Here is a 9240-nt window from a genome sequence, read left to right on the forward strand (position 1 = left end):
ATAATGGCGATACCTCAAGATAGTCCAATAGAGGACTATGACCAGTAATTAGGAAACCCAAAGTGTCTAATGTATGAGTTTGTTTTTGTGTCACTTGTTTTTGTTTTAGATATGAACACAAGGTCAGGATCATTCTTATGTATGCATTGTTTTAAATGGTCTCTAGTATCTTTTTGGCAAATGCCCTGGCAGTTCCAGGCTAAAACTTTCATGTTTTCTAAAGCAACGTTTGACTGAGAGTAATAAAATCTATTGGAGTGGGATTTAATGGAATTAAAAGTTGAATAAAGAGTAAAAAATGAACTTTGCAGGTAAAATGAGAGTGTATTAATGTGTATACCTGGTCTTGTTGTCCTTTTTCTTGAAGGTATAAAGTGTTAGCATCACAGTGTTGATCTCATTCTCCAGGTTGGTTGTGGTCAATGACTTGCATTTCAGCTGCATTCTGGTAGATACTGTTTCGCCTTGGCCGTCTACATCCATGAAGATTGGATTATCAAAGTTGATGTTTCAAGCAACATTCTCTCTAACTCTTTTTCCTTTTCTTTGACTAGAGCTTTCTCCTTACTCCGAGTTACTGCCTCTTTCCTAAAAAAACACTGCCGTGACATGATAGCCATCAGAAGGCCTCTGAAAGACCACTTTGTTTGCTACATCCGCCTTCTTATTAGAGACCTTCTTGTTAATATAGATTGGAGATCCATCCCCATACTTTGGGTTCATGGCCATAACATCTTGAAGAGACAGATTGGTTTGGCCAAACTTAAAGAGAGCTTTGTTGGCTAAAGCTCTGACAAATTTAACCTTGTTTTCACACTCATCATCATTATGATCCAAAATGAAGCAGGCGGGGCAAAGGTTACCAGGTTGCTTCTGATAGTAGAAAGGGATCCACTGAGTGTAACCTGCACCATTTTCAGCAAGAAGCCCTCTTATAAGAGGAGTTTTCACATTAATCTTAATGTTTGCACTGACTGCATTCGAGTCCACTGGATTGCCATCTTCAGGATCAAGAGCTTTCACTTCTCCCAGGAGTTTTGCAAACTTGAACATAGCTTCTTCATCAAATAGCTCCAGCGGTAAGTCTTTGAAATCCACCCAGAATTCCTGGGTGCTAAAGTCCATTTTCTGTAACTGAATGAAGGAGTTATATGGTTTCACCATAAAGAGAGACCCATTCACAGACCATGGTGCATTTTCCAGCACCTAGTTCACTTGATCCCAATCTGTAAACCTCACAATGAAATGATTTGGAGATGGGTTTCTTATCTGGATTTTTTTGATTTTCTTCATCCAAATGTTTTTGAGATGGAATTCTAGAGTATCTGGTTTCATTGGATCAGGGGCTAATAGTTTTCCCACAATGCTAGTAGCCCACTTAGAGATTCCTTTGTCAAGTTTGACGCTAGCATACACAAATTTTTGACGAATTTCATCTGAATCGGTGTTGTTAAGGTTGGTTGACATCAGTTAGTCTTCAAGATATTTCATGTCTCCTTGAAAAGGATCCATAATGACTAGCACTGAGAGATTTTGTTGGTGAATACTGAGCAGTATAATGATTGAGGATATGATGAGCATGAACTTCCAATTTCTCCAATATATAGGGCTATTGCATGTAAACAGTGTGAGACGTGTTTGAAGTGTCATAAATTTTTTTGCCACTAATCTTCCAACAAGAAAAACAATCATCAGCCTGAAAAGTTGTATCGACTAGAGATACCTTTGAATTGATAGTAAACTCCGCCATTGACTGAAGCAGAAGCAGAAACCTTGATGACCATAACCTTTGGGAAGAACAACCTTTGTAATGACAACTTTGTACCAAACAAGGCAACAAAGACCAGGTAAAACCTTAACACCTGCAAGCCATAAACGATAAACTAGAAGGGTAAAAGAGAAATCAAATGAGATAAAAGAGGATTAGAGACATGCAAATCTTGAACTATGGAAAAGGGAATTAATACAAACAGAAGAAAAAATCAAGAATTCGACAGGAAACAAAAGAAATCAGTGAACATTAAAGTGAAACGAGAAAATTAAATGCAATAACTAACTGATTTGGTAGTTGCAGAGATCATTGAATCATTAATGGAGAAGATTGAAGTAGGGTTGACCCTGGTTCTTAGATTTTTGGCCCTTTTCAAGATGGAATCAAAACAAAAATGCTAGATACACTTCGGGTTTAGGCTAAATCCTCAGTTTCACAAGACATGGCTTACAACAAAAACTTGAGTTTTTTTGGTCAGTTTTAAACCATCTCAATTTCGGTCGGCTTTGAAAGAAATAGGCTAAGTCCTCAGTTTCTCGGTTTTTATTTTTTAAAACCAAGCCTGCCGGATATATTTTCGATTCAGTTTTAAACCATCTCAATTTCGGTCGGTCGGGTTCGAATTAAGTTATGGTTTTAACCGATTGCAATTCAAGGAAAATATTTTCTAGTTGTAACATAATAAATCAAAGAAGAAGAACTGAAAATGAAGAGAATAAGAGACTCGAGAGAGTGAAAGAACAGAACTGAAGAACATAAGATACTTTCAACCAACTGCCATAAGAGACTTTCAACCAACTGGCATTAGCCCAGTTTGCCAGTTGGTCAGGGGTTGGACTTCCAACCTATAGTTTGTGGGTTCAATTCCTGCCGCTGATCGACCCCCAAAAACAAACAAACTTTCTTTTAGTTTCTAGGCATCGATTATTGGAGTGGTAGGATTAACTTATGAACGACCCTAGCGATCGGTTTAAAACCGGCTGGTTCGGTCAGTTTTCACATCAAAACCATAAATGAAACCATTTATATCAGGTTTTTAATTTAAAACCATACACCAAGCCATTACGGTCAGCTCGGTTTAAAACCGGCGATTACATCGAGTTCACGCGAATTCGGCTAGAAAACTGTAAATCAAACCATCTATATCGGGTTTTTAATTTAAAACTAGACACCAAGCCATTACGGTCGGCTCGGTTTAAAACTGACGATTACATCGAGTTCGGGCAAATTCGGCTAGGTGGGTCAGTTCTTGTGTTTCTGCGTGTTTAAACATTTAAAATGAAACACACTTTATATAAACGTCTGAAATGAAACCAACATATATGAACGTTGCAAATGAAACGTCTTTAATAACTGTGTTTTTCATGAAACGTATCACACGGAAGGTGATTATATTAACACCTCTATTATTTTTTCGATCGGTAAAGAATTTGGTGCTGGCGAGTTTAGAATTCAGATCACTGGTATCATCTTTTAGGCTTAAGATTATATTAGCACATGTACGCAAACATAGTTTAAAGTTTTAAACTATATGATATTCATGCAAACTTATAATTTCCGGGCCGCTATATTTAGCGAAGCCATATTTGGTGGCTAGATTTGGATGCTCTTTTAACTTTTTTTACTTCTACCTTATTTAAATCTTCACATCAGGATTCCAATTTTTTATTTTCTTCCATATTTGGGTTTTTTTTAATGATGATTATGGATCTTCTTCTGATACTTCCGATTTTATTTCTATTTCTTTCAAAGCCGATTAAAAATTGATTTTTTTTTCTTTTCCAACTCAGTCTATTTTTCATTAATTGATTTGTTTTCAAATTTTAGGGTTTAACAATAATTGAACGATAAGGCACTTATACAATGACGGATTATTTTTGATGTTTATTGTACACGAAGAACATCAGGCAAGAATCAGCGTATATTCTTCAATTTTATGGACGATTATTCTTGATGTTCTTGATCCATGAAGAACATCAAACGGGAGTCGACATATGTTCTTCATTTTTATGGCCGATTGATCACAATCGTCGAGTACAATCTTTTACATGTGTCACTTGATAAAAAAACTAAAAAACAATAGTTTTTCGCATAAAAATACGTCAATAATCGGTAGATAAGGTTCCCCAATGTGCCAATCGAAAAAAACTCAAATTCAACAGTTTTTTGTAAATTTTTTTTTTCCAAGAATCAGTTGATATAAATGCACTTATCGTTCGATTGTAAACCTCGTATTTTCTTCGACTATTTTTCTCATAACTTCTTCATCGAATGTCGGAATGACTAAATTATTTTTAGGTTGAACTCATCTTTTCATTCACTATAAGACAGAGATAAGAATTCATGTATTTGGAGTCAAGTGACAAGGTGTCAAGGAAAACATATTACGAAGTATGAACGCTTATCTTTTGGAACTTCGTAAGTACGACATCGATATAATTTATTGTATATATATTATTTGATTATGTGTGGATTATATAGGTATGAGTTCATCCTAGAAAACTACGTATCTTTACATGAGTTTAAGGAAGTAGATGTATGAACTTGTTTCATAATCGAAAAGGGAAATTATGATTGGTCTTGCTATTCTTTGAATATCTTTTGGATGACCAATGGAATATGACTTTGGTAGAACCTATCTTAACTTGTTGAGATTTATGGTATAAACGTGTTGTAACACCCCGTGTTTTTAGAATGGTGCATGCTAAAAGATGCGTCATGGCCTGAGATGAAGCTTCATCTCAAGCTTCGTTGCGTGTTAAGAGGAACATTGGCCTAGAGCCAATATTGATTGAAATGACGCATTAGGCCAGTTGGGTGGCTGGCCTAGAAAAAAGTAGCGCCAAAATGGCGCAATACGCGGGTCATTGGTCTATGACCAATATCGCACCACATGGGTGCAACAGGCCAAAGCAGGCTGGCTTTAGAAATGAAACAACCAACATGGATGCACATCGGGTTGGCAGCGGACAACCAACATGGCTAAACATCGGGTCGGCAGTGGACATCCAACATGGATGGAGATTGGGTTGGCAGCAGACAACCAACATGGCTGAACATCGGGTTGGCAGTGGACAACCAACATGGATGGACATCGGGTTGGCAGTGAACAGCCAACATGGCTGGACATCGAGCTGGTAATGTGCAACCAACATGGTTGGACATCGGGTTGGCACTGGACATCCAACATGGCTGGACATCGAGCTGGTAATGTACAACCAACATCGTTGGACATCGGGTTGGAAGCGGACAACCAACATCGTTGGACATCGGGTTGGAAGCGGACAACCAACATCGTTGGACATCGGGTTGGCATTGGCAGTGAGCAGCCATCTTGGCCAGTCATTCAGAAATTCATGGCAACGGCCGTGAATAGTGAAGCAAGCATGTGAATATGCTCCCATTTCCATACTTGCAGAAATTCCATTAATACATATATAGGGAGGGGTACTTGGTTGAAGGTGCATATACTGACCATGCACAAAGTAAGATAGCCTTAAAGGTGTACAACCATCACGGTTGGACATTGGAGTGTTCTATGGGACAAAGACGGAAGTACAGCCATCACGGCCCTTCACGGGACCTGGCTCAGTAAATGTTCAGCCGTCATGACCGGATATTAGAACTGACCATTGAGCCAGAATTGAATGTACAACCATCACGGCCGTACATCGTTGTTGGCCAGGGTGGTGAGGTGCATCCATCACGGCCTGGGGAGTTGATGAATGATTTTTTCTCCCCAATCTAAGTTGTAAAAATGTCTTTTAAACATATATAGGGAGGGATAGTTGGTTGAAGGTACATATGCGGACCATGTACCAAGTAAGCTTCATAGCTTAGCCGGAAGAGTATAAATGATGCTTAGGCCTCATTTATAGATATGTAGCCTTACCAATGGAGCGTGTTAAGCATGGGCATCACTATGTCATGCCGCAGACCAAGTATTCAACACTTGGATGCATTTTGACGGAACGGCCTATACGGACTAAGCCATTACCATTATTGCTTGTCCGTGGCCATGCAAACGAGTTGGCTTAAGCTTCTGTCCCTTCTGTGATGAACTACGGTCTGTGCTTGATCCCTTTGGAGTAGGGAAGGGTACGTAGGCAGCCGCAATGAGTTGCACCATTGCCGGTCCAGCACGTTGTCACTCATATCATCTAATTGAGGGATGACTGCGACATACTGGCCTCTCATATCATCTGGCTCGGTAGCTCGACGCAAGAGATGATTGTGGCCAAACTTGATGAGGCCAGTTGCATTCCATTCACTAGATGCTCATACTTCCTATCAAGGCGTTCAACATAGGCTAAAAAACCGAGTGTCGTAATTTAGATCAAGAGGAGTCCATTTTGATGGGAAACGAACCAACTCAAGACATGTTGATCTATAGATCCACATGGTCACCAAAATTTAGCCAAATTCCATCGTTTAGTGCCTCAAAAGGCCATTTTTACCGTTTTAAGAAAGTTTTTGGGTTTACTTAATAAACCCTTCGCAGAACAAGGGAAAGTTGGAGCGGTGTGGAAGCTAAGTTAGCGACATCATGCTCCACGAGCATGCTTTCAAGGGAAAATGGACATGCATTTGCCTAGCCTTAAGTCCCAGATCGTAGCTTCATCATGGCGCATCGGGGAAATTACGGCCTGCAGGGCAACGCGCCAAAGGCGTAATTTTCCAGTCCGTCACACGTGCATAACTTATATAATATAGTTTGTTGCAACCGGTCATGAGCTTCTTTGTAAATCTAGTTGTAACCGATCACAAGCTATATTGGAACGCAAGTTGTAACCGGCCATTAGTTACTTTGGGAACCAAGGTATAACCGGTCACAAGATGAATTGGGAAGTTAGTTGTAATCTTTCTTTCTTTTTACTCGGTCAATAAAAATTAAAAAGAACGAAAATTATACAGGGACGAGATTAAACCAATGTTAGTCGTTTGGCCAACACTAGTCTAACCTATTTGAAACGAAAATAAACCTCTCCAGGCCACTCCACAAAAAGAAGAAAGCCTGGCCTACCCTCATAAAACTCAAAAACATCTTCAGCCAACAAACAAGCTTGTTTGGCCAAAGCATCAACCGACAAATTAACTTCCCTATAGTTATGCACATAACGAATGTTATCATAAAAACTCCTCGCAATCTTCTACTTCGTAACAAGCTGCCAAGGAAGCTCACCCGACTGAAAAGCTTGAATGCAACTCATCGAATCTGAACGGATGCACAGATTTTTAACATTCCATCTCTTAGCAAGTAAAGTGTCATAAATCACAGCACAAAATTCCGAATAATAGTTGGTTTGAAAACCCAGGCCAACTGAAAGCACTCCAAGAACCGCAGAATTAGCATCCCTGAAAGTAACACCAGCTCCAGCTATGCTAGGATTGCCATGAGAATCACCATCACAACAGATCATAATTTCTCCATTATTAGGAGGAAACCAACTAACCGCTATTAGAGTAGAAAACTTGCTAGATCTATGCTACACCCTGAAATAATTCAAGATGCGCAAATCATCTTGCGTGTTGTACATATGGCCCCTCATTCGAATCGAGTTATCACGAATAACCTGATACACTCTGCCCTTAAAACCAAGCCAGTGCAATCGAAATTCCTCAAAGAAAACCTTGTTGCGCATCTTCCAGAGCTCTGTGGTGATTGCAAGGTTTGCAACCAGCCACAGATCCTTAATCATCCTACTTCGGCCTTTAGCAACCTTGTAATAGGCTATCAAATCCTCCTTTGGCCGAAGATTAAAAATTTTAGCAGCCCAAATTATCTTAGCCACTCGACAGTGCCAAGTGACATGGCTCATAGTTTCTTCGCTCTTCCTACACAGCCGACAAAAAGTAGCCATGCTTCTACCAGTCTTCTTGATAACATTATCTTCAGTTGCACAACATTGTTTCTGCCAGATTTTCCAATATTGCACACTCAAAGTAGGGTGCACAACTTGTCTATTAAATAGAGCTGCAATTGGCAAAACTTCAGCTGGCATTTTAATAGCAGCCTTTGCGGACTTGACTGAAAAAACGCCCTTGCTATCCAAGTACCAAATTTTGTAATCATCCCCACCAGCAATAAGCGGAAGATTATGAACATCAATGTTACAGCGGATCATCATATCTTTCAAACTCGAAGGAATGGCCCAAGCACCATCAACAATTATGTCACTCACCTTAGCCTTGTAATCATTCGGACCTTTGGAAAAGATTCCAAGCCGCCTTGCAATTGAAAAGTCCCCGCACCAATTATCAAAAAATAACGAAGTATTAACACCATTACCTATAATTGAGCGAGTGTGCTTTTGCACAAAATTGTAAACCAATCTGATTCCTGGAAAAACCGAAGAACCCAATTTATAATCAATCAAATTGCCATTCAACTTGAAGTTTTTCGCCCGCAAGAATCTAGCCCAAATCTTGTTTGGATCCCGAATAGAGATCCACAACTTCATAAGCATAGCTCTATTAACATCCACCAATTTCTTGAGTCCAAGGCCACCTTCTCTCCGCGAACAACACAAATCCTCATAAAGTACCGTGAATCTTTCACAAGCTACCTTTGGGAAGCAAGGTGTAACCGATCACAAGCTAACCCAAGAAGTAAGGTGTAACCGATCCCAAGCTACCTCTAGGAAGCAATGTGTAACCGGTCACAACCTGGTTTGGGAAACATGGTATAACCGATCACAACTTACATTGTGAGGTTGATACAACCGATCCCAACAAGCAAAACCGAATTCCAATATTCACATTTCTCTGTAAGTTTTATGTGAAGCTTAGAATTAGGGTTTGCTAAGAAACTTCTAGATGTCGACATATTTGAACATGTACATAACTCTTATCATTTATTGTTCAAAGATATTCCTTGTTACTCAAGGTGGTCCCTGTTCGGAAAAATTGAAAAGCATTTAATTATTATTTTCATTATATATGTTTTAATTACCAGCAATTAAAGCATATCCTCTGGAAAATATTATTAATCAATGTGCTAAACTAATAATAGAAGTTTTCTATGAGATTTTTCGGAATTGTAGGTTTGGCATTTAAGTGGAAATAGGAAAACCGAAATTAGGTACTTTAATGCATATCTTGAGAATATTTTCAGTTTTGGAATTTCCTTGTTGTCCAAACAACCTTGATCTATAAATACTTGAGTTTGCATTTCTTGCAAACTATCCTAAGAGTCAGGAAAACTTCATTTTTTGTTGTTTCTGGTGGAGCCGTCTATTCGAAGAGGAAAGTATCCTAATTAGGTGAAATCTCTTACGACCGCTCGTTTAAAGACTTCTATGGGATCAAGAAGATCTACGAGTACCGTTGGTGGGAAACTAGATAATTGCAGTGTTATTAGTTTTCAATTATTTATTTGATTGACTAAAGGTTGTTGAAACTTTGACTGCACCTAGTTTATTTATTCTTGAGAATCTTCTCTTCTGATATAAGATTCACTCATACTAGAT

This window comes from Papaver somniferum, chromosome 7, assembly GCF_003573695.1.
Source record: "Papaver somniferum cultivar HN1 chromosome 7, ASM357369v1, whole genome shotgun sequence".
Lineage (NCBI taxonomy): Eukaryota > Viridiplantae > Streptophyta > Magnoliopsida > Ranunculales > Papaveraceae > Papaver > Papaver somniferum.